General features: G+C 41.6%; 1 long non-coding RNA gene across 1 annotated transcript; it reads right to left on the bottom strand.

Annotated features, from left to right (window-relative positions):
* Positions 1-16,637: 16,637 nt before the first annotated feature.
* Positions 16,638-24,786, bottom strand: LOC125963378 (uncharacterized). The gene is made up of 3 exons (XR_007475262.1): positions 24,760-24,786; positions 21,469-21,533; positions 16,638-16,683 (listed from the first exon to the last, which is right to left on the bottom strand). It is a non-coding gene; the product is annotated as an uncharacterized LOC125963378 (long non-coding RNA).
* Between the last annotated feature and the right edge of the window lie 2,756 nt (positions 24,787-27,542).

Below are 27,542 nucleotides of genomic sequence, written 5' to 3'. Positions count from 1 at the left end.
GGCCCAAATTTCCATCAGGGTACAGAGGTTTTATTTATCTCAGGAGTGTATTCTAGTTTTAAAAAAAAGTTATACCAAAGCAAAAAAATGAGTAGACGCCCCAGTCAAAATTCTCTGAACATACAGGCAACTCCAAATGTTCGAAGTGACTTATAAACAGTAAACAAACATGAGATCCTCCCCCTTGGGAGCTAGTGATCAAAACTAAACACCTGAAAATCACCGTTCTGCTCTCTGCTTCTATGTGACTGACTTTTAAAGATTCCACATGAAAGTGAGACCATGTCGTATTTTTTTGTTCTGTGTCTGGCTTATTTCACGTGGTGTAATATCCTCCAGGTTTGTGCTTGTATGGAAAATGGCAGGATTTCAATCTTTTTAGGGCTAAATCATATTCCCGTGTGTGTACACCACATCTGCTTAATCCATTCATCCACTGATGGACATTTAGAGGTTGCTTCCACATCTTGGCTATTGTGACTAAAGCTGCAATGAACATGGGGGTGCAGATATCTCTTTGAGACACTAATTTCATTTCCTCTGGGTATATACCTAGCAGGGGGGATTGCTAGATCCTACAGAGATAAGGAGGTGGGGGGAATGGGGAGATGTTGGTTGCAGGGTACAGAATCCCAGTTACGTAGGAGGAGTAAGTCCTAAGATCTAATGTACAGGGTGGTGACTATAATTAATAGCACCATACTCAATACTGCAATTTGCCAAGAGACTAGATTTCAGGTGCTTTCATCATACACACACACACACACACACACACACACACACAATGGTAAACATGTGAGGAGACAGTGGGTTAATTAGCTTGACTGTAGTCATCATTTAACTTTGTGTACATATATTAAATCATGTTGGACACTCTAAATGCATGCAATTTTTATTAAAAAGTTCTCTCTGACACAATTTAAGCCAGATATGTTGTGGTTGTCCCTCCAAGAATTGCACTCTCAATTCAGAATGCACTAAGGTTGCCCTGTGGTAAAACCTCTGAAAATACCCCTGCCTTCTAAACAAATATTGCAGGGCAAAGGACATTCCATTCAAACGGTGAAAACTAACTGTGTCCGTCTTCAGAAACCACTTCTGCACCTACTGAAGCTTGAGAAAGATGCAGAGTAGATACAATTTCATGGGGAATTGAATGTAGGTGGACAGAGAACTCACACTGGCTGCCTCACGGAGATGGCAGAACCCCCCCCCCACCCCCATGGAAATATATGTTCACCTTTCCAAAAAGTAAACATGCTGCTTTATTGACATGAGGCTGTTCTGCTCGTAGTCAAGGACCACATTTCACTACAACATGTACTCTCTGGCGAGACAGATTAAGAAAACACACATTGAGGCATGTCTTTGTGTGGGGTTGATCTCTACGTATTTAGTTAACAGGCTGCTTATGCAAAAGATTTGTGGTATATAATTAAGCTACGGGGAAGAAACCAAAACAGCAAGATAACGTTTGTATTTCTTAAATATAGTCTCATTGTGAAATCATACTCCTTTTTAACTTTTTGGACTATCTTCAGGAAGTTGTTGATGTTACACCTGTAAGAAAAAAACATATATAATGAAGAGTAAAACATAAAGAAACTGAGAACAGAGAATTTGTCTGTGATACTCTTTTGTAAGCTAGCGATGCCAGAACTAAAATCTCACTGCCATCTAAATCTGATGAGTAATGCTGCCGATCTTTGTCTTAATTAAAAAAAATCATAAATAATAATTACAGTCCAAATTTGTGAACTTAAAAAATCAGCAAGTTCATCATTATTGGCAGCACTAACTTTTTTTTTTTTTTAGTAAAGATATTAGATATTTAGATGCTCAGGAGTGTTTGGGGAATGCGCAGTTAGGTATCTTGGGTCATACGGAAACTTGAAAGGAGATTCTAGAAATTTTAATTTTCTTAATTTTTGCACCAAGTGCTAAGTGTCTAACTGATCTCTTGTGCGAAGAAGAGAAAGGCCGTGTTTGAAATTCAGACATATTGTTCCCAGGTTCTGTTTATCTAGTACAGGATGCCCCAAAGGCAGATACATCCTTTGCCTCTGACAATGCTGCTCCGTTTTTGAGAATTCTGCAGCACTTGAGGTGGCGACTGAATACCAAAGAAAAACAATCAGAAACTCTTTTCCCCACACTTTTATCTCCATTTCCATCTCCTCTGCATCTTTAAAACACACACACAACAGCAAACAAGAGAAGTCTGGAGGACCCATGTCCCCAGGAAAGGAGAGAGGAAGTGAGAGGAGGAACAGTACTAAGAGGTGTGGTTTCACAGCGTGCGGACCCTGAGGATGGAGGGAAGGTCTCCATGGTGCTCCGACTGCAGATGCTGGACCAGGCTCCCCTGTTGGGTGTGTGTGCAGCGAATCTGTGTGGCCTCTGAAGGGAATACTGGGCTACGTTTGTCATTGGGTCTCCTCTCCCTAGAGAGGTGACTTACAATTTCTTAAAGTGGTGCAGACCTGGGGCAGAAGCCTGAGGAGGTGGGCCCCTCCCCGGGCACGAACGCTCCTGTCCTGACCCCTGCCCATTGTCGGAGACCTTCCAGATTCATGTGGGGGTCATCTCCTCCCAGATGCTGCCCTATGAACCTGAGGCCATCTGGAATTCCACAGAATGTTTCCATCCCTGGGCTGAAACATCCAGAGCACCCTTTTATGCCACAAAGATTTTACAGATGGCATTTGGCTAGGTTGCATCTGGTTTCCATTTCTTAAAAGTTAAGTATAGTTTTATCGCTGTAGATTTCATTTTCATATGACAATGGATTTAGCTTTCCTCAATGATGTTCTGCTGCAGATTTAAATTCCTTCTAAGAAGACATCTCTGGCTTCTGTGACTAAGCAAATCTTGCCTCTGGAGAGAGAATTTAAAAAAATCAAAACATACAACTGACATTTCCTTTTTTAAAAATGCTGTTTTCATTTTTTTCTCCTTAAATTAAACATTAGCTCATGAACATTGAGATTAAAATAGTTGTGGTTACCTAAAATTATTTCTAGGAGATTTCTCAGTCTTTTTCTTCCACTTCAAGAAAAGGATCTAAGAATATCCCCTGCTCCAGACAAGTATTGTGAATCAGGAACAAATCATAAATGCACAGCCTGTCTGATTTCTCCCCAGCTTCCCTGCCCCCCACACCGTGAGTTTCTGATCCACCTCCACACCTGTACGTCCATGTACTTGTGAGATATTATTGAGGATTGTTCAAAAGAGAAGACTATTTATTTATTTATTTATTTTTTCTTTTTTGCAGTACGCGGGCCTCTCACTGTTGTGGCCTCTCCCGTTGCGGAGCACAGGCTCCGGACGCGCAGGCTCAGCGGCCATGGCTCACGGTCCCAGCCGCTCCGCGGCATGTGGGATCTTCCCGGACCGGGGCACGAACCCGTGTCCCCTGCATCGGCAGGCGGACTCTCAACCACTGCGCCACCAGGGAAGCCCGGGAAGACTATTTAAATCATCGGGCATGAGCTATTATTTTACTTCTGCTGGAGCAGAAGTCATTTTCTGTAGCGGACACATCCAGAGTTGATTCCTACTCTTTATTGACATGCCCTTGTTTACGAGGAGGGCATCCTGATCAGAGTTCTCTCTGATCTGTGTGGTTCAAAAGAGGCTAGCTGGGTCCCCCGTCTGAGGGACTTCTGCCTTCTGATGGCTTTCTGATTGAGTGAAATTTTTGAGGGCATTTTTAGGACTCACCACAGCATACTTCAACATTTTAATTTTTACTGACAGCAGAAATTGTTATGATCAGTCATGGGTCTTACTCTTTATAAATTTGAATCAATGGTTTTAAAAAGCATGTATGGAACGCTAATAAAAGATCAACATATATTTAATTTAATCCCTACAGTGGCACCGAAGGGTAGATGATATTACTGTTCCCGTTAGAAAATCCAGACACGTGGAGTTTAGGAAGCTTGGCTGGGAGCCAGGCACCAACACCTTGGAAGTAGTCGTGCTGACTGATCCAAGACCCACTGGCTCCCCGCCACGCTGGCCTCTCAAGCAGTAGGCATCTTAGGGCTTCGGAACCGCACTCTTTGGGTGCTAAGATCTTACAGAGCAATCTGATCCCTCTTCCATACATTTTATAGGAGATCCGTTAAAACGGGAAAATTAGAGATCTACCACTCTGTGGCTGTCGATGAATATTATTTATTTCTTTAAGCCGGTTGTCAATATTTGAATACAACAATTCTCTGGGAACCATAAGTGATTTTTGTGATTGATAAATGTCAGAAAGATTCTGAAGGGTCTCCTGGAGACTGAAGTGGGCATTGCTAGGACATGGCAGAAGGACTGCAAACTGTGGATTCGAGTTTCCTCGGTTTGAACCCCTACCCTGATGTTAGTTTGGTACACTATTTGAGTCTCATTTCTCTTGTCTGTGAAAGGGATCTAATCACTTCTATCTTGACCTGTAACATCTATGAGATGTAGCTGCGTTCGGAAGGCTATGCACGTAGTGTGGCCAGCAGGGTCCTGGAATGAGCAGGCTCCCGGAAGCACTCTGAGATGGGGATTTTCGGGGTGAGCTTGCTCTCAAGAATCATATATGTGAGGGAGTGAAGAAGCAGGACTCGTCGAGGGAGAAGCTAGACTCTGATACAGCCGAGGCCTCGGTAGTAGCCCCGCCAGGAGCTGGGGCCCCACAGAGTCTCGTGAGTTGAGGCCAGGTGCCAGGCCTCTGCTACCTTCTTGGAACTGTCATCAGATCCAGCTGTCCCCAGGCAGCGACATGAACCTTGGGTGAGATGACTCCTGAGGGTCAGAGCTATTCCTGGGGAGGGACTCAGCTGCCCACACTCCTGGAGGATGGGGAATGGGTGTGTCCATCCCAAGGGGAGATCTGGCCAGCACAACACAGCACCCATCCCGCAGGTACTGCACGAGTGGGACTTAGTATCTTATTGTCAGTTACAATTGTCATTACCACATCAGAAACAGTGGCCGGCAGGCATGCTCCCAGCCAGAGTCATCTCAACTCATGGCAGCCCAGGAAACAGCCATCTCACTTTAGAACAAGCAATGCCTTAACCTAGCACCTTCATCATGGACACGTAAGAAGAAATAGAAGAAATGGAAATTCCCGGTGAACCTAGGAAGCATTTTCAGCTGTGTATCTGATATACTAATGTGCAACATAATAATAACTATTGGCACATTGTTCCTGAATATCACAACCTGAGCTTTGGATTTGGAAACAATTTTGGAAACAATTGACTTCTCATATTTGGAAACAGTTAATAGTTGTACTAAAATACAGAAAGACTTCAGACACTGTTTTTGAAATGATCAGTATTGGGAAGATAAAAATGAATGTGATAACCAAAGAAAATACAGTAATGAGATCATGATAAAGGGCTTTGCAAAGGGCTGCATCCTGCAGAGTATAATAATACCTTTGGCACAGATATATATGTATCTAGAACCTTGTAGCTCATAATCATCACTCCAACTGCTCAACAGGGAAAGGATGTCAAACTCAGGTATGTTGTCTAAACGATTTCAGGACGTACAGGAGATGGATCAGAAGGTCTAGGAGAAGAAGACATAGCTGGTGCTAATCAAGTCCCCACAGCCTCACAGAAAACAGTCTTGATACATGAAAGCCCCCAAAGTTTTCTGACTTGGTTAGTAAGATGAGCCAGTTAGAGCCAGCCTGAATTTTCGAAGCTGTGAAGGACGATGTACAAACAAAGCTGATGAGCCAGTGTGTTTTTGAACTGTTTGACCATGGTCTTAAGCCTCCAGATTTAACTCATTTTAGAAGACATCCCATCAACAGCTCAAAGCACTGATCTTCAGAGAAGTGTGGAATGAAGTATTCACATAAATAATGAGACTCTGAACATTCTGCCTTTGGCAGCAAACTGGGAAATCAATTTTAGAAAAAATACAGAGATCAAATAAGCCCACCAGCCCCCACCAGAGGCTTTGGCGAGGGCACGGGCATTGATCCAGACAGTAGTGCTTGCTCTGCCCATTGCTGGCCCATGACCCGTGTTTCTTGCTGCATTTACACAAGCACACGGAGTTCTCAGACCAGTAGAATCACCCCCTCCTGTCTGGACCAGCTGGCCCATTTAGTTCAATAGGTCACTGATGGCAGCTAGGTGACCCAGGAGTTTTCAAGCCGCAGATTCTTTTGAGTGGACCTCAGAACTCTGCTCCCTGTGTATCAGAAATGCCATTTACTCACTTGAAACCACGTGGGCTGTGTATCAGTAAGAGGAGAATTTTTTCTCGTTGTTTTGAGTGCTGAGTGATTTGACATAACGTTAGTACCCACTACAGTCTTAAGCTGAACTATTCAAAGACAAAATTACACAATTTGCTTTTTCTTTCTCTGATTTTTTTCTCACTATTTTGCGAGATCAAACACAACTAAAAATAGTGTTCATCCTTCTGGCCCATTTTTTACCGATTTCATTAATCCTAATGGCCTCTTTTCTTTTCACCATAATCTTCGGCTTCTGGAAAGCTAAGCTGCTATTGCCTAGGTCTGTAAGAATGTAAGTGACATAGAGAAGACTAAGGATGAAGGACATCCTGATCAGGGCATGTGATCCAGGAGCCCCATGCAATGGTAAGTGCTGGTCCTTGCAAGGATCCCGTTGCTTTGAAGACAGAAGAGGCAACTATGTTAGATCCTAGGTCTTAACCTTTCCTTTAGGCTCTGACAGAAAGGAGCTCAGTACCATTTCATGTTCCTGAAGTGTAGGAACATGACGATAAATGCCTGGATTCTCCGGGGAATAAGAGAATTGTGTGGGGATGTATCAACATGACTGCATGCCTGGCACTAGAAGCTTCTAGAAATGCATCTCTTGACCTGATTTCCATAAAACTACTCAGAAGGGCCACAGGAAGGTATTCATTGTTTTGCAATAGCATGATTTCATGACCAATCATGTTTGTAAAATCCGGCACCCATATCTGATGAACTTTTTTTTCCTATTCATTTATTGATTGATTGATTTATGAATGACTGGCTTCTTTTTTAATTAAAAATTTTTAATACAATTTTAAAGGTTACTTTCCACTTATAGTTATTAGAAAATATTAGCTATATTCCCCGTGCTGTACAATACATCCCTGTAGCCTATCTTATACCCAATAGTTTGTTCCTCCCTTTCTTTCCCCACCCCTATGTCACCTCCCCTCCCCCCAGATGGAAACCAGTAGTTTGCTCTCTATTAAAGTAATAGTCAAATCTTAATGGCAAACACTACATTTCCTAAATTAAGGAACAAAGATCATCACGATTAATATTTCAAGTTACTTTATCCTTAGCCAACACAATGCAAAGAAAAGCAAATAAATAAGATGATTGGAAAGGTCACAGAGTTGCACTGGCTTCCATATGAAATTTGCAAAGCTAGTACATTTTGACCACGACTTCAGTCCACTCTGTTTTCCTTGCCATCGTACTTCCCTCATGTTTACTAGTAAGTGGTCACCTGCATTTTGAGGATCTGCTGAGTGGAAGTCCCACTGGAGACACCATCATTGGTATATGATGTGGGGCTTGTCACTTCTGTGAACCCTGTGTGGGAGGGGCTCGTGGATCCCCTTTCCCCTCACGGTGCCCATTCACTGACACAGAGCACAGGGTTGTAGGACCAGAGGGCATATTGCTATGGAAATATGCTCTTTGGTGCCCAGCATCAAAACCAAGAGCAGAGAAATAGAAACTAATTTGATGTCAACAGAGCCAAGAGCTAGAATATGGAAAATCCTTCAAAACTAGGGAGATCACGTATGAATAAAACTTGATCTTTTCCAAATTTGAGAACTGTCCTAATAATTTACATGGCATCACGAGCAGCAAATTATGAAGAAGAAAGAAACTTTCACACCTACCGATAATAAGCAATTTCTGATCAGCTTTGCTGGAGGAAAGACTACATTATCTATTTTCTGTAGAGAAAAATGTGTATAATTCATCAGCACATGAAGAAATGATCAAAGAACATTTAACTAAAAAGGTATGAGAAGTAGAATTGGAAACATGTGTCAGGTAGTCCTTTAATAAAAATAATAGATTGGTTTTCTGGAGTTTGGGGACATTTTTTAGTATTAATCAACTTAAAAAATTAAATTTGCTGTGATTTCTTTACTTATCCTAAATATTCCCTTTCATACCCAACTTTGTATTCATAATTTTGAATTCTTTCAGGTGGTTCAGTATCTTCAGTTAAATGTTCACTGTTATCACCTCTCAGTCCTTGTCCCAAGTAAAAACACTATTTCTCTATTTTGGAAACTTGGCATCTGAGTGAGCAGAGCAGTGGCCCTAGTGAAGTCTGACCCACTTAACCACTAGGACCTCTGAGGTCAACTCCAACGTGAGCTGCCCTCTGGGGCCTCCCTGGGAACATCTGTCAATAGCTGAAGTCCTCAGACTTCTCCAAACTTCCCTAACATGTTTGAAATCACTTACACCTGCTACCAGAGGAGGATCAGTCAAGAATCTGGCATCAAATGGATTTTTGGTCTGTCCTGTACTCTCCAAGTGCACCAAGACCAGAGCATCCCTCCTTCCCCTCCCTGGGGATTGCATTGATCCACCAATCAATCCTCTTTTGGTTTAGAGCCAACTAGTTTTTTTTTTTTTTTCAGGATTAGAACCATGATCCTTTATTTATTTCATAGTTTCTATAAAAATGTTTTTTTTAAAGTCTTATTGAAGTATAGTTGACTTACAATATTGTGTTAATTTCTGCTGTACAAAAGTATTCTTTTTCATATTCTTTTTAAAATTTATTTTAATTAATTAATTTATTTTTGGCTGCATTGGGTCTTCATTACTGTGTGCAGGCTTTCTCTAGTTGTGGCGAGCGGGGGCTACTCTTGGTTGAGGTGCGTGGGTTTCTCATTGCAGTGGCTTCTTGTGTTGTGGAGCATGGGCTCTAAGCACACAGGCTTCAGTAGTCGTGGCATGCAGGCTCAGTAGTTGCAGCTCACGGGCTCTAGAGTGCAGGCTCAGTAGTTGTGGCACGTGGGTTCAGTAGTTGTGGCTCGTGGGCTCTAGAGCGCAGGCTCAGTAGTTGTGGTGCACAAGCTTAGTTGTTCCGTGGCATATGGGATCTTCCCAGACCAGGGCTTGAACCTGTGTCCCCTGCATTGGCAGGCAGATTCTTAACCACTGTGCCACCAGGGAAGCCCCTGGCAGAGGGATTCTTAACCACTGCACCACCAGGGAAGTCCCATTTTTTTCATATTCTTTTCCATATGGCTTATCACAGGATATTGAATATAGTTCCCTGTGCTATACAGTAGGACCTTGTTGTTATCCATCCTATATATACTAGTTTGCATCTGCTAATCCCAAACTCCTAATCTTTCTTCCCTCCCCCACTCCCCCTCCCTGCTTCTTGGCAGCCAGAAATCTGTTCTCTAGGTCTGTGAGTCTGTTTCTATCTTGTAGATAACTTCATTTGTATCATATTTTAGATTCCACACAAAAATGATATCATATGATATTTATCTTTCTCTGATTTACTTCACTTAGTATGATAATCTCTAGGTCCATCCATGTTGCTGCAAATTAGAGCCAATCAGTTTTGAACCTTCCTCCAGGAAGTCTAATTCTGCCTACATTTCTTCATCTTTGCCCAGATCCCAATACAGAGTCTAGAGCAGGGCTACTACGGCTGTGACGTGTGGACCAGTGGTCATCGGCAGAGTCTGTGAAACTGGTCTATGATGCACTAAGCACAGCAGTAGAGACTTAGCTTTCAAAAAGTTTTATACTCCTCTCACAGAGTGACCGTTTGTCACCGACTCTAATAATAAAAAGTTTGGCTTGCATTTTGTATGCTTTTTTGTAATTTCATTTTTCTAGTCATTCATTTTTATTGTGATTTAGAAAATTACCAGACCAAGAATGTTTAGCACAAGTAAGCAATCAAATAAAATCTGAGTTTGTCCTTTGCCATATGGTTGGAGCATAACTGGGACAGAACATCCCTCAGTCTGAGAAACCATGTGTGTTAAACAGCCTTCGATAATTTGAGTTTGCCACTTTATGTTACCTGGGGCTTTAAACCACGGGGATCAGTGCTCCCTGTGGGCCCATTTGTGACCTCAGGGACTGGGTGTGTGTATTTTGCTCGGCCTCGGCTCTTTCTGCCTGACACTTGGCCAGTGTTCCTTAAATCGTTTGCATGAAAGAATGATGAGTCAAGTTCATAGTGCATTCAGCATGTGGAGAGTTGACAGGGATGAGGCAGCTTCTGCAGTGTAGGGTCAAGTATGAGAGTTATTCTACCTGCTTGGTCCATCCCTGGTTTTATCTCCTCTCTCTTGTTTCTCCTGTTTCTCAACAGCAAAAACAACAACGGCTGGCTGTTCTCCACAGACTAGTCCACATCTCTAGTTTTATATATGTTTTATGTGTGGTCTGTCCTGGCTATAAGTGTTTGCAGGTAAAGCTCTGACTTTATGCATGTATACATATTAAGTACCAACTGTATACATGAATATACATTAAGCACTGCTGGTTATATACATAGATTAAACACCAACTGTATACGTGCATAAATACTAAGCACTGACTGTGTGCGTGTATAAACCAACTGTATACATTCCATCCTGTGCTCTCTGTAGAGGTTGACCGGAAACGCACTTCCTTTTTGATATGTTTCCTTCATCTGCCTTCTCATGGGGCCCCAGTGACGTGCCTGGAATATTGCATCTTTCTTTCATTTTTCACATTGCAACTGCAAGGGTGTGTGTTGGCACCTATTACAGTGGATAAATTAACTGAAAAGAAGATAGCACTTCAAAAATGTTCATGGCCTGCCTTAAGTTAGCAGATTTCAACAGTGCTGATCATGGAATGTACCAGGTCCTTTAACTTTGGTGGTTGAAGTCCATCTGAAGTTATTTTCAACAATGAAACCAAGAAGAGAGCCGTGGCAATGTTTCAAATCACATATTCCAAAACACATCCACTCCAATACTGAATGTATACAATTACATGATGGTAGGGTGTCCCTTGCATTCTGGAGATGCCTGCTTCAATGACTACTTCAGTCCTTTAGACACTGTGTTACCCAAGGCTGAACTACAGTGGGGAATGACTATCAACACATTGAATAACCATGATCTGATATTATTTTATGTTTGTTTGCTCTAAGAGAGAGTTTCTATGCTTAGGTAAGCTACTGAAGATTGTCAGCAAGTAATGATGAGGGTGAATGTTTCAAAAAACGTTTGGAATTCCCTCCTGTCATGAGGCTTTTACAGCAGGAGTCAGATGTAGTCAGGGACTTGGAGGGTGGGTGATGTGTTAGATGGCAGTGGTCTCTCTAGGACCGAGATTGATCACTGATGTTGTGTGCAATGCCAGCTCATGGGGAAATGGAAAGTAGACAGACCCTTAGCTGGTTTTCTTACTGTTTTTAATTCCCCAGAGACACTACGGCCCTTACTGCCTGTACCCAGGTCACATTGCTCCCTCTACCCTCTGCATCCTTGGTCCACCCCTGACATCCAGACATTTGGCCTACAAGTATGAGCATGAAATTAGCTTCCAAGCTTTGTGATGCTTGTTGGTGGTTTTATAAGCTAGAAAAAAACATCAGCTTGCCCTTAATTTGGAATTTCGTGTCAGATCTTGACTAAGGTTAAAAGGTTCAAGTGAATTTTATGTCTTCCCATTATTTCTTTAAGGTGAAGAGGTAATATTTTCAGCACTTTCCTAATGATCAACTGAATGTGACACATTTATGCGTGGCACGTCTTGCTTCTGGACTTATTTAATATGACTTTGATCCCAAGAATGGTTTTATTACCATCCATCTAGGATTCCATGTCTTCTGTCGTTTGCTTGGCTGTGGAAGAAGAATGTAAATGGTAAATTGAAGATTTTTTTAAAAGGTTTGGTCAATAAATATTCAACATTTGATTGTGGCTATGACTTTGTTTGAAAATTTTAAGTTTATGTTGGAAGAATATGGCTGTTCTTGGCTTTAACACTTTTTCGCCTGGGTCATCACAAAAGGACATTACCAGTATTTTAATGACAATGATTTTTGTTAGTAACAAATTCAAACACAAATAGTCCCTTTTGACCCTCTGGAGTCTACTGGACACCATGCTGAGCTTTCTGAACCTCTCACATATGCAGGAGCCCTACAGGGCCTCCCACAGGGTGACGTAAAACTCACCACTTCCTCTGTGGGGAATGTAGATTTCACCTCAGGCTTCATTTCAGTAAATGACTGGTTTGATTTTCATGGAACACAATACAAACTGCAGGTCAGGACACACAAAAGCCCCTCCAACCCCATATGAATATTTGTTACCTGGAAATAAAATAAAAAGTCAGTGAGGAAGCCTTCCTGGAGAAATTGGGTCCAGCTGTGCCAGGTGATGGAATCAGGGAATTACCACCCATGTGGCCCCCAAGGGGAGATGTGGGAGTGAGTCTAAATAGGCCGTATTCCAGGCATCTGAGTCGGCCCCATCATAGAAAATGATTAATGGAAATAAACTAATTTGGACAAGTCTGAAATAGCTGATCAAAGAAAATAAAAAAAGATCTCTAAACTATGTGCTTTTTCATCCTAGAATATAGAAGGCCATTAAGTTATAGTGGAAAAAGCCAAACCTTTTTATTTTTTTAACTTAATTTGAATTTTTAAAAAATTTTTTAGTTTTTAGAAAGACTAGACAATATGTTTGCTATTTGTCACCACTTTCAGGTGTAGTTTTGCTCCGTTGTGAATCTCAGCCCACTCTGATATTAGAAGAGAGGGAGTTGGAAGTAGGTGGAGATGCTAAGGCCAATCAGTATTCCCAAATGACTAAATGTCTCTTTCAAATGAGATTTTATACAGTATGGAAATGTGGTTTGCTTAAAGCTCAAGTTATGCTAAGAAAAAGGCACAGAGAAAATCAGAGATAAGCAAACCCACTTCCTCTGGATACAGTGTAAATTACAAGCCCTCACTGCGCTCCAACCCACCCATCCCATGTGCCGGGAGTGCCGAATCCCAGGGACCGTGTTTGCAAACTTCCTGGAACTTTCACTTTTGGTGGCTTGTTGCATAATGGATAATGAAAGGGAAATTTCCAAAAGATCAGTACAAGCATTTTCTATTTCAGTGAAAGGAAGAAAGCCCTGTCTAGAAAGTTTCATTTACTTTTTTCTTTATGAAAAGCAACACAAAACAAAACAGAATTAAAACAAAACCAAACTCATGGAAAGAACTGTCAGATATACTGGGGCAAAACCTTAAGTCCCAATCCCTCCTTTAGTAAATCAAGAAAAAAAAAGAAAGAGAATCCATGGAAACAAAATATTAATAAAGCAATCTGCATAATCATTCCGCTAGCAGATTACAGCTTGGGGTTAGCAATATGTATGATGTCTGTTTTGTTTCTCAAAAACAAGGAAATCTTATTATGTTAAAAAAATTTCCAGTTGCTCTAGTTCTAAGAAATCAAATAGCATTGACTAAATACATTCTGTATGACTCACAGATATAGAAAACAAACTTGTGGTTACCAAAGGGGAGATGGAAGGGGAGAGGACAAAATAGGGGTACAGAATTAACAGGTACAAACTACTGTGTATAAAATAGGTAAGCAACAAAGACATACTGTATAACACAGGGAAGTATAGCCATTATCTTGTAATAACCTATAACAGAGTATAATCTGCAAAAATGCTGTATGCCTGAAACTAACATAATATTGTAAATCAGCTATACTTCAATACAAAATACATTCTGTATTATTAATAAAGATGTAAGTTAAAATAGAAAAAAAAACTCTTTCAAGTATGATGTCAATTTTGAATCTTATTTATCATTTAATTCTCAGGTTCTAAAATGTGGCCATTATTTTAAAGAACTCATGTCAGAGTTTTCAGACCACAAATATATTTATTTGTGTAGTTATATCAGGTAATTTTTATCAAAATATATTCAAGTCATTACTGAGGGCTAGTTAGCTAGCTAGAAAGATGGACAGGAATGTTATGTGTTGAGAAAAACATCTTAGAAAGCTGCATATGGATTTGGGCGTGGTAATCCTAGTTCATTTTCTTTGAAACTGGCTGCCTTAGTATCTAAGGGAATCAGGACATGGTTCTTCCATTTTATGATAAAACTAATTAAATGTAATCTTTCTTATCTAGTTATAAAAGTCACAGATTTCTACAGCTAAAAGTCATTTCACTGTAAGCCCCTCCATTTTCGGTTAACAGAGATGCTTATCAAGGCAGTGCTGGGTGTTCAGAGCTGGTACCCGAATAATTACATCGGCCTTGATTTAGGTTCTGCTAATGAGCACACTTTTCACTCATATCATCTAAGTTACTTTACAAAGCAAGTCTGATTTAGAAAAAGGACTCCCAGGCATCCTTTTGAACACTAGCATTATTTCTGAATAGGAAAACTTCTCATTGAATTTTTTTTTCAGTTGTAATTTGCTTACTGACCTATATATCCCAGTGACTTTTCAGTTGTTTGTGCTTATTTAGCCCACATTTTGGGGGAAGGTTTATTTGCCTAAAATGATATTTCTCCAGAGAAATGTCTAGGGACCATCATCTAACAGTTTTTAATGAGACACAGTGTGGCAGAATGAGATTGGAGAAGGTTCTGTTAGCGGGGGTGATAGGAAACCGTGGAGGTGGCTGAGGATAAGTCATGTGAAGAGGTCAGGGAACTGACCTCACCAAGCTGGTTGTCGTGCAAAGAGAAGACAACATCACTTTCAGCTGGAGGGATGTTGAAATTGGGATATGTTATGCGGTGGTACAATATCTTTTGAGATATGAACTAGTGATTTTTTCATTTGTGCCCTCACTCTTCCTCACGCAAGACCAAGACCATTGACCCCATTGGGTCAATTGACCCCATTGACCCCAAGCCCGTGTCCATTGACCCCATTGAGAAATGAGAATAGTAGGGACACAAACACTGATAAAAGTCTTGAATTGCATTGACTTTTGTTTCCCAAGCCCTAAACACCAGAAGTCCACTGTGCCAGGTGCCCCAGAGTTTCCCAGAGAGAAGACTGCTCAGAGAGCCTAGAGGAAGGGGCTAGAAGGGCTGCCCGTGGGCTGGGGGAGGGAGAGGGGGCCTGGCCTGGATGGCTGGTACGAGGGTCTCCTGCTATGGACTCGTTCAGTAGACCAGCCAGCCAGCCACTTGTTTCCCTCGAAGCATCAGCTGTCATCCTGGGAGCTCTTACCAGAACACGTTGGATGGATCTTGGGTTCCAGAGCCCACAGAAAGGTTCCATGTGGATAAGGTAACTAGATGATTGTTCACTGCATGGAATCCAATCAATTTTTCTTTTCCAACCCACACAAAAGAAGAACTTGCATGAAGAGTAAAAAGTATTCATGGACACTTTTGAATTACTTAAAGCATATTCCAAGATATTTTATTTCCCCCAATTCTCACACCCCATTTTTCTTCGCTTTAGTACCTCTTCCAAGCTTCACAGCCTTTCTTAGAGGAAAACCATGGAGACACCTGATGTAACCCTCCAGGTGTTTTTCGTCTCATGCTTTGATGATCTTTCAGGAGAATAGCTTCTCATTTATCAGAAGGAAGGCAGGTCAGCCCTCCTGAGGGGCTGTCATGCTGCTGGAGGTCTCAGAAGCTCTCTCCACCCCACCTGCTCAGTCTCAGACAGAGAGGACGACCACGTTTGGTGCGCGTGGCTTGTGGAAGGGCTCGGGGTGTGACCCGGATGATTCCTGTGATGATTCTTACTCAGTAACAAGTCACAATGGGGGGGATACTTTCACTTCTTGCCTACTGCAGCTTGACTTGCATTTGCTGAAATAACCTCTGAAATGTACTCTGACAGTTTTTCAGCCTGGTCCCTGAATTAGATCTCTGATGAAAGCTTATCTTTACCCTTTGGCTTCTTTCATTACTCTGCATCTATATATGACCACTTGGCTTCCCCCACGAACCTCTCCTCTCTTCCAAGTCTTTCCCTCAGTGGTTCCACCTACTCTCATGGACTTGACCATCTCCTATATCATTATATCCAGCCTAATCTCTTTCTTGAGTTTTTACTCCTTATCAGACATATCAACTTGGGCATGAAACCATTACTTCAAACAACCTTTGCCTAATAGGAGACTAGACATCACTGTCTCTCTAAGCCAGTACTTTCTCCTGAAACATGGATGAGTAGACTGATGGATGGATGGTTGGATGGATGAGTAGATGGATAGTTAGATGGATGGATGGGTGGATGGATGGATGGATGGACAAACAGAATGATGGATGGATGATGGATAGATAGAGATATCATGCCTTCATCTTCTTTTCCACATATTACATTTAGCACTTAGGCTTGCTGGGGGTTTCTCTTCCTATGACTCCACAGGAAAGTGCTCTCCCTAGGCCAACAATGTTCTCCATGTTGCTAAATCCAATGTTCACTTCTCTGGACTTATTTTATTTAAACTTTCAGGAGCATTTGACACAGTTGACCATATATTTCCATTTTTATTTCCTAATTTTTCTACTACTTTATTGGCTACTTCTTCTTAGTCTATTTTGCTGGCTCTGCCTTATCTTCTCAAACGCCAAATGTCAGGAAGATAGATTCTTGATCCCCTTTTCTTCATCCTCATTCAGATGTATGGCTCTGAAAAGCATCATTCTGCAAGGAAATTGTTGTTTTTTTTAGTTAAGACTTCTCTCATGAGCTCCAGACTCCCGAATCTGCCACATACTTGAAATATTTGCTGGGTTAAGATACTGTGCAAGTTTAGTTTGGGCAAAAGAGAAACATTCAAGCAAATAAGTAAGTAAATAAACAGAAAAGCAGCACTCCTCTAGTGCTCTCTCCCCCAGTGAACAGCCCCACCATTGCTCTAGTGTTAAACTCCAGACTTACAACTATTCTTAATTCCTCACTTCCCTTTATTCTCCATGTCTGGTTGATTACCATTTCCTGTTGATTCTACCAAATCTTCCCACGTGGTCATGGAGGGTGATGGTTGTGAATAGTGGGATCAAATACACAAAAGAGGATGAAACTGCACACAGCACAGGATAAATCCACATCTCTGTTCTACTGACTTGTTTGTCTGGGACATTTTCTTCTCCTCTTGTCTGCCCATAATTCTTAGGCTTTTGCTGATGGGTGTTTAAAGCCCATGGCAAATGTATGGAGTTTCCTGAGGCTCGTGGTCCCACCCCAGCTTCTTCCTACTATATAACCTGCCATTATCAGGCAGGTGTGGCTCAGAGAGGTTATAAGCTTTAGAATTAGTTTTCCTGAAGAAGTCAGGAAAATCAGCTGCTTGACCCAATCCTTTGAGTCTTCTGTTAATTGTCTTTGCTTGCATTCTATCTATGTTTGCTAAGCCAACCCCAAATCTTTTTTTGGAAGCAGACATTGTACAGATGTCTGTACCATGTAATAAGAAGATATTTGAGGCCTTTTTATTAGGCTTTAATTGTAATTTTTTTCTACCGAAAACAATGTTCTACCTAAAGTAATGTTCCACACAAAATGTCCTCCTGAAAATTTGCAAGTACTTTCCAGTGACCATCATAGCACAAGATGTACTTTCAAAAAGAAATGAAAAGTGAGGATAGATTCTTTAGCAATTTTACATAGATGTGTTTTGCAATGAGCAGTGGCCTGCCCTTCATCATGCATCTTTCAAGGAAGTGGTTTTGTTAAAGTCATCTCAGAAAAAAAACACAAAACAAAAAAACCCCAAAACTCTTGCTCTAAATAATTACCAGCATTTTTGTGGTAGAAAATGGAAACTAGAAATATTTTAATGACTGTCTTTGGGTAATATTATCATTTTCTTTGTGCTATGAATTTATATCAAACATCCAGGATAGCTTGTGCTATTATGGGAAACATATGAATTATTTATATTTAGCTTAAAATGGAGACTCCTGTCCCCAGACCATAGTCACCATTTACGATACACATTTTTTTCTGTACAAAGCTCATTTTAATAGGGAGATTATAAGGCTATAAACACTGGTTTTCTTTAATTACTATCCTATATTTTGAATGAGTTCCTATTAGGAAGAAACCTCTTTTCTGTCTGTTAAAATATTTACAACCATTGATTAAACTGAAACCATTAAGTGTGGGGAAATAATAATAGTTTGAATTTTAGTCTCAAGAAAAAAGAACAAAAGATGAACCTACTGTAGCTAGTTGTGGGCCAGGTGGGTTTTAGAATTCCATTTCCTTTCGGCTTTCCTAATTCCAGTTTTTTATTTCTGTTTAAGTGAACATTAGGCAGCCGATTATGCTGAGATGTTTAGTTTGGATGGTGGATTTCGAGCCTTCTGTATGGGGGTGATGTCCTTTTCTAATCTAGTTAACGGCAGGGAGAGACCCTGGGGAAGTGCTCTGGCTGCAGGGGTCCTGGATTGAGTGCATCTCTGACACGCAAGCCTTGTGGTCAGCACCAGAGAACAACAGGAGGGGGGCCAGGAACTGATGGATGTACACATGGAGGTCAGTTTAGTGTTTCAAGGAAATTCTGCCTAGGAAACCAGAAGCAGCTAAATTAATCCTCAAGAACCACAGCAGTTAGAAACTGTTCTTGCCTGGTTGCAGAGTTGGTTTACTTCTCCCTCAGCTTCCAAGGTTTAGAGAAGAGTCAACGGCTGGCAGAAGCCTCTTGTCAACTTGTCCATGAACTGACCAGTGATGGACAGGAAAGTGCTAAGCAGGGAACAGTGGTGACTGAAAAACAGCTACTGCAACATGTTGTTGTCTCTATGTCCCAGAACCTGGAGTTGGGAGGAACTGATGTTGCAAGAGGTGGATGGTCAGCAGGCTGGAGGTCCACCTGGATAGGAGCTTGGGGTGGGCCTCCTGCCCTGAACCAGCCTCTCTTCTAGTGCCACCAGCTGACCTCCTTCAGATGATTTAGAAAAGGAAATATCTGTTCTTTTTCTTTATATATTTACCTTAATGATCTGTTCTAGCTGTCTGAGATTCTGATATTAATACATTTGCTCCTCTTGACAATGGCTTTCGAGTTAGTATTTTTAGGGACAAAATCTCTCTAATACAAATAAAAACTAACCAGGTTTCTATCAAAGCACTCTCTGATGTTGGAAGTCTAATGCGTTGCTAGGGAACCTGTGTCCCGTCTCTGGGATCTGGCCATGAAGCAAATCCGAAAGAGCCTCTAATTCATGGGGGATGAACCACAGAGCCTGCTTTCCCTTTTTCTTTCCTTTTTAAAAACTTTTTCTTTTTTGACCCAGAGGAAGAAGAATCACTTTCTATATACCCCAGTTATACATTTTTTTTTTCTGAATCAGTATTTCTTTAAGTTTTACTTATGGGATTTTAGTGAGGTGGGTTGGTGAGAACAGTTAAAGGGTTACTTACAAACACTATAAAAATGTGTAGAATTTAGTTCATAGCCATCGATAAGAATGCTCTGATATAGACACAGCCACAGGACATGAGCAGATCATTCAAAAGCAAGGAAATACAACTAGTCAGCCAACATGCAGAAACTGTTCAGAGTTGTTGACTTAGGGTTCTCCAGAGAAACAGAACCAAGGTGTGTGGATGTGTGTGTGTTTGTGTGTGTGTGTGTGTGTGTGTGTGTGTTTGCATATTTATATTAGATAAACAGGCATATAGACAGATAGATCATTGATAGATTTATTATAAGGAATCAGTTCATGTGATTATGGAGGCTGGCAAATCCTACGATCTACAGGGTGAGTCTCTAAGCTGCTGACCCAGGAGGGCTGATGGTGTAGTTCCTGTTCAAAGGCCCTCAGGCTCCAGACCCAAGGAGAGTTGAGGTTTCAGTTCAAGTCTGAAGGCAGGAAGCAGCCAATGTCCCAGTTCAAAGGCTGTCAGGCAGGAGGAATTCCCTCTCACTCAGAGGAGGGTCAGCTTTTTGTTCTGTTCAACTGATCAGATGAGGCCCACCCACATTAGGAAGGGCAATCTGCTTGGCTCTGTCTACTGATTCACATATTAAAATTATCCAAAAACACCCTCACAGAAACACGTGGAATCATGCCTGACCTAATATCCAGGCACCCTGTGGCCCAGTCAAGTTGACACATCAAATTAACCATAATGATTGCTCAAAAGACTCATATTAAAAAGTAATGGTACTTTTTTAACCTTTAAACTTTACAATTTGAAAATGAGTGCTCAGATATATTGCTGGTGGGAGCCTTATTTACTTGAGAAAGCAAATTGACAAGAATCTTAAATCTTCATAGCCTTTGATTCGGAATTCTTATGTTGGGGAATCTTTCTAAGATAATACTCTCAACCCATGTAGAAAAATTAGATGTATACCAAAATCTTTATCACGCTGTATTTATAATAGTAATAAAAATAAAGGGAATGATCTAAATTGTCAACTATATAAAAATGAATGATTACAGCTTGACACATCTAGACAATAAAATAGCAAAGTTCCATTAAAACATGAAGTCTCAAACAATGTGAAAAGTGCTCATGTAGGTAAAAAAGCACAGTATTTTAATTACAATGTAGAATATGTATAAAAAAGACTAAAAAGAAATATGCCCCAAATATTAGCAAGCAGTTATTTGGTGCTAGTAAACCTATAGATGTCCACTCTTTTGTCTTTCATACGTTTTTATTAAAAACAAAGAACTTAATTTGATGAGTCAGCTCAGTTCAACTTCTTGTTTCTTGTTTTACTACTTAAGTAATATAAACAGTGTAAATCATGCTTTAAATTTAGAGAATGCTACATTGATGGGATTTTAAAAATCCTTTGCAGAATTTAGTTTAACTGGACCAAAACCGTTATTTTCTGATTATTTCATTTGGCAATGTTTTTGGACCATTTTTGTAAATGAGGTACTGTACTAGGGAACTTGTACACCAAAGATGAAACAGTTCTATAGATCTTTGCTTTGTATTGGGCCTTTACACATAAATGTATGCCAGAATATAAGGCTTTTATTAGGAGCATAGGGTAACAAACACACATTATTCAAAACGTTTACTTGTCCAAATAAGGAATACAACAATAGATTTTGCAAACTAAAAAAATTATGTTGCAAATGTTAAATCAATTTTTTCTTGTTCTTAGCTTAGCTTTAATATTCTCCTGGCCATAATCTTATTAAAATAGCAATACTTGGTAACACAAGTTACTTCTTTCTAACTCTGGCAGACTATCCTCCAGAGGAGATAGAGCAATGAATCTGTAATGAATGAAAAGGCTCTGACAAGGCAAAAGTCCATCTACTTGGGAGAGAAAAAAGAATTAGAAAAGCTAGTCCTAGAATCAAAGTTATTCTCCTTCACAAATATATACTGAATTTAGTTCTATGATTTTTTAGACCCAGTTCTCCACACTGCTGCCTTTGACAAATACTGGATCAATGCTGGACCCCCATCTGGGTGGTGTCCATCTGTGGTCACGGCTGCCATGATACAGACCCACTGTTGGGGTGTTTCCATCTTCTCTCCACTTAAAGCATCGTCCACAAAGTGACAAGATCAGCCTGTGGAGGCAAGTGAGATATGAGAAGACTAGAACATAGAATAATAACAGTAATGATAACAGTTACTCCACGTAACTCATTTTGAGCCCAAGATTAACACATGAACCCCAAGCCTGGACCACATTCATGTTGGAAGCTGTTATCTTAAGCAGCTCTACCCACTTCCTTTTCTGTCTTCTTTTAGACACAGCTGCCTTTTCTTTTCTTTTTTTCCCCTAGTCATGCAGTATTTATTCACATTTCAAGCTTGATACCTACTGACTTGTGGTCACATAATAAGCCTCAGTAAGTTAATAAAGTCAAAGTCACTTCCTTATTCTGATAAGTTTCACATGACACGCATTTCCACGAGAACGTCTTCAATGCCTCAGAATCCATCTGTGTGTGTGTGTGTGTGTGTGTGTCTGCGTGTGTCTGTGTGTGTTGTGGGTATGGGGTTTCACTTTGGGGAGATGAGGAATTTCTGGAGATGAATGGTGGTGATGGTTCCACAACATGTGAATGTATTTAACACTATTGAAATGAACACTTAAAAATCGTTAAAATGGTAAATTTTACGATGTATATTTTACCAAAACAAAAATGTAAAAAAAAAAAAGTAGTGTATTTTAACTTTCAATAACCTTTTGAAACCTAGAAATCTGTAGCACATACATATATATTTCTATAAATTTGTATATATGTCTTCAGCAGTTTTTTTACAAAACGGCATTCATGCTTTCATTCTGCCTTGAACAACCGTCTGTGCTTTATTATAAGCTCCAGCAGATGCAACATTGTAAAGGGTACAGGTGAGACTGTCCCTACCTCTCGCTAAGGATATTTTTAGACACGATTGCTTTTTAGACACGGAGGCTGCCTGAGTTCCAGAGATTCCTGTGACCCATTCTGGGCTCTCAGAGATCCTGGGCAGAAACCATGGAAGTCTGCACGTCCATGGCAGCCTCTTCAAGCTCAAAAGTTATATTAAACACTCCTGCAAACACTGACTGCTCCATGATATATCATGTCGATTACAGGATAAAACTAATGTTTTCATTTAACAATTGAATTAAAGCCAAGCTCCCTAAATACACACCAACTTTCTGCCTTTGGTTTCATATGTCTTGAGCATGTTCCAAGAACCTCTGAGACCAGTGTGTCTCAGTTCATGAAGGGGTGTCCTACATGGATTTTGAGGGTCTAGATTCTAGAACATCCTCTTTCATTTGTAGGAAACAGTAACATCAGTGACAAAAATCTCCTTGGGGCAGGTCTCCTGCTGCAGCTATCTTCATATGAATACCTTTAAGGGAATTTTAAAACTGTGACAGAAAAGAGGAGCAAAACAGTGATTATGCCTTCTAAAATTGGATTTGTATTTCCAGACCTTTGTTACTATGGCAACAAAAGCAGCATCCTTGCAGCACATCAAGAAATGTATTTCATTCATAGAGTACTGTTAGTGGAGATTAAATGAGTTTGAACATGTAAAACACTTAGCACGGGGCCCAGCACAAAGAAAATATATAAGAAATGCTAATACTATTAACATGAAAATCTTGTTAATTCACCCAGGACTTACGGAACACTTCTATATGCTTGTGGGTGTTTTAGACAATGTGGAAATAGAGGACCAAACTATAAAATATATACATTGGAACTTGCTATCTTTGGTTAGATATCAGATTCATAGTGTGAAAAGTAGGACAGTGAAAAGATAGGATAACATAAAATAAGGAAATTGCCATATGGTGGCAGATATTTTAATGACCATATACTTACTATATCCTGAGGACTTACTGTGTTTCTGACGCTGTGTTGAGCACGCATATGTTACCTTGTTCACCCTCTGGGAAGCTCCTTCATCCAGCGGGAGACCGAGGGTTGGAGAGACTCGGCTGCACCACTAACACGAAGGTAACCTTCCTGGCCTGTGTTTCCCACTGCCTGCACTCCCTCACTTTCATTCTGGTACTGGGCGGGCACTGGGCAGGTACTCTTCTCACCACGGCTCAAAGCCTTTGACTGACAATGCTGTGATATTATGATCCATAATAAGAAATATACATTTGGTCCTCCTCCCATTTCTGGCACAGAGCCCCTAAAACCTTTGGAATTTCCTAATTGATGGGAGTAGCAAAGGTGTCTTTTGTTCCTCAGGTGATTTTTGGGAAGCTGGTCACCAGGAGAACCAACCACGTGACTAGAGGGCTGGAACTTTCAGGTCAACCCCTGACCTTCATCTAGGGAGGGGAGAGGGGCTGGAGATTGAGTTCACTCCTCTATGGCCAGCGATTTAATCAATCACGCCTGTGTAATGATGCCTCCATGAAACCCCAAGAGGAGAGGGTTTGGAGAGCTTCCAGGATGGTGAACACGTGGAGATTTGGGGAGAATGGTGCACCTGGAGAGCGCGGAAGCTCCAACTCTTTCCCCACACCTTGCCCTAAGCATCTCTTCCCTCTACCTGCTCCTGAGTTATATCCTTTTATGATAAACGGTTAATCTAGCACGTAAACTGTCTCCCTGAGTTCTGTGAGTCACTCTCGCAAATTAATCTAATCAAGGAGAGGGTCCTGGGAACCTCCGATCTATGGCCGGTGGGTCAGAAGCACAGGTGACAACCTGGATTTGGGGTTGGCACCTGAAGTGCAGGGGAGATGGAGCCCTTGTGGGACTGAGTCCTTGACCTGTGGGATCTGATGCTGTCTCCAGGCAGATGGGGTCAGAATGGAGTTGAATCGTAGGATACTGAAATGGTGTTGGAGATTAAAACTCACACACACACACACACACACACACACACACACTCACACACACCCTGACACTGGCGTCCGAATGGCAGATGTAGACATTTTTCCAGGACTTGTTCATTTGGGATATACCTCGTGCATTAGCAGTCATCTGCCTTGAGCACCAATCTCGTGAGCAGGGTTTTCTGTATCCTGGCAGCCCCCCTGCTTGAGCGGGAGGCGCTGGTGCTGAGGTCACATGAGTCCACTGAAGTAAGTCATGCTCGGTCTCCCTGTGTTCCACACTCATAATGTTAAGTCCATGTAAGTGTGTAATTGATGTTCTTCTCCTGCTACTGAAATTAATATGAACCAGGTGCCCAGACTTAGACTATTCGCGTTTCCCCTCACTGAGTCTTTTTTTCAATATATTCACTTGAGAATTTCAGTAGAATAGGTAGATTGCTTTAACACCCCCTTCAACATTTAAATTCCTATTTAACAATATTTACCTTCTGGTAGCTGCAGAGAAAGCTACAGAACGATTAAAATCCAAGGTTCACATGGACATTATAAGTCTTCACCCCTTTACCCTTGTTCTATGCATCACAGTTCTTCTGACAAAAAGGGTTCTCATGGCAACTGTGATCAGAATTTCATTGTGGTTTGTTTGTGTATATGATTATGCCAGAGTTTCTTGAGGATGCCCTGGTTTCATGATTTCCCTCCTTGGATAAGAATCAATTTTCAATTTCCATCTAAAGATATTAAATTCAGCTTCAAATTCTATTTTATCCATTTGTTGGATGACAACTTTTCTGAGTCTCTGTTGGCAGAAATGAGTAGACAATAGTACCTGATTTTCAAGCTATAGTGAGTATTAGAAGATGTAAGGTGTAAACTTCCTATCTCAGTGTCTGACATCATAAGTGGTCTGCCTTATAAACAATAACTCTGCCACATGTGACTGTAGTTACAACGTTACCCCACTGATAAGAGCACGCTAACCCTGGCCTCTTTCACCTACACGGCAGAGATGGCTTATTTGCTGAGACGCATTTCTTGAATGTGCACGTGTATTCTAAGCACTTTTTATTGACTATCTCATTTAATCCCCAGCATAAACAACGACAGCCCTGGGATAGGTACTATTATCTCCCTTCTTACATGAAGGTCCCCCAGTTAGTAGGAATCCAGGAGCAGACATGAAGATAAGGGCGGTCCTGCTCCAGGGTATATGGTTTCAATCATTTTCTTGGTGCTGTCTCTGAGAGAATTGTATGTTTATTTTTATGTAACTGTTCCTGTTTTATTTGATCCCAATGTATAGGTCTCTCGTGATACATTTAAATTCTAGCTCAACTCTTCTATTGTGTACCTAATATCTCTACTTTCCTTAAATCATTAGCAAAATCAAATCCACATGCTGTTCAACTTTTACAATAATTGCTAATTAAAGGTTGTAATAAAACTTATTATGATAAAATAACCACCCTTTTATTTCCCACATTTGACATATCAGGTGATTATATAATAATTCTTTAAAAATAAAGATTCACTGATATTCTCTAGAATCTGTTCAATTCCACAAGATAAACTTAAAAAATGAATGCAGTGAAATCATCAGAAAATGAAATCCCAGTCTCAGCTCCAAGCCGTCTTTACAGTCCGTGCCCAGGACTCTTCTCCTGGGGTCCCCCCACCCTCCCCCACCCCAGGGGGCTGTACGGCAGGGAGCTGAGTTCTTTGAAATTCTCTTTCCTGAGGCCAGACATGGAAGCCCAAACCCTGCCCTCTGGGTGGGGCTACTCAAGGCTGACTTATACCCCTGAGTCCTTGGGGGCAGGTTGTAGGGTGTCCTCTGCCCCCTCCTCCCCCTCTCCCTCCCATCCCCCCTTCCTCCCCTCCTCCCTTCTGCCGTAGGTCTTCAATGACTTGTTACTTGGGATGTACCAAATGCATTCAGTATTGTCAGGTTCTGGTCATTCTAATAAGTGCATGATATAAATTTTAATATAATCCAAATGACCATCAATCCCCCAGCCTGTGACGTCATTCTTATTTGACATCCCAGTAAGATGGCCCTTGACTCCATCTCAGAAACTGTGAGAAATTCATCGTCTTCACTAACTAAAATTAAATTCGGGCATCTGTGTGTTTTAAAGTACCATTGCCCGCCCTGGTGGGTGCTGGCTTTTTCTCTTGCTGTCTCTCTCTGTCTGTCTCTGTCTCTCTCTGTCTCTCTCTCTCTCTCTTTCTTCCACCTCTTCTCTCCTCTAACCTTCAGAACCACCCCCCCCACCACACACACACACAGGCCAGCAAAGAAATCGCCCACACACAGCCTACCACCCAGCTTCTCTTCCATCACCCTCTGTTAGGCAGCAATCCGTCTCTATTCCCCGGAGGACTGGGCTTTGCCCAGGGCATCCTGTGAGGGAGTGGGTAACTCCACAGGTTACCAGAATGGGGCAGAATTGCTCAGCCGGGGGTCATGGGGATGCCCTGGAGACCAGGTCACAGTGGGATGCCCTCACTGAGAATGTGCCCGCAGGCCCTGGCGGAAGCTGTGACCTCAGTCTTCCCGCTGCCAGGATGAGGCCCCCAAGGCCTCCCTTCCCTCTGTCCTCATTTCCCTACAGGTGGGGGGTTTTCATGGTTTGAACACCCTGCCTGTGGGCCTCCTGCGCTTGCAGCCCTGCAGTGGATCAGCCTGACCCCAGAGAGAGAAAAAGGTGAGCACGTTTCTGGAAATAAGAGGCCAGTCACAGGAATGATGGACTAGAAGGACAGGGCTGAGCCTCCAAGGCCCCAGCCGGCCTCTCAGGTGGTCCCCGTCCTTGCTTCCTCTCTAGGTTGTCTGGGGGACCCCCGTTCCTGAGAGCCCTGGCTGTGCTGACTTTACACCTCTTGTCTCTTTCTCTCATGAGGGGCCTTCCCAGGGCTCCCTTTCAGGCCCTGTGTGTCACGTGGCCTGTCATAAGCCGTTGTGTCCCCACAAAATTCAAATGCTGGATCCTAACCCCCAATGTGATGATGTCAGGAGGTGAGGCTTTGTGAGCTCACTAGGGTGGAGACCACATGATGGGATCAGTGTCCTTATAGAAGAGACCCCAGAGAGCCCCCTGACCCTTCCTCCAGGTGAGGACATAGAGAGAAGACCTTGTCTATGAAGCAGGAAGAGGGTTCTCACCAGACACTGCATCTGCTGGGGACTTGATCTTGGACTTTGAGACTCTAGAGCTGTGAGGAATATATGTCTGTTGTTCAACTGCCCTGTCTGTGGTATTTTGTT

Source organism: Orcinus orca, chromosome 2 (genome assembly GCF_937001465.1).
Source record: "Orcinus orca chromosome 2, mOrcOrc1.1, whole genome shotgun sequence".
In the NCBI taxonomy this organism is placed as follows: domain Eukaryota; kingdom Metazoa; phylum Chordata; class Mammalia; order Artiodactyla; family Delphinidae; genus Orcinus; species Orcinus orca.
The sequence above is the reverse complement of the archived record's forward strand: the minus strand, read 5'-3'. Positions and strand labels throughout refer to the sequence as shown.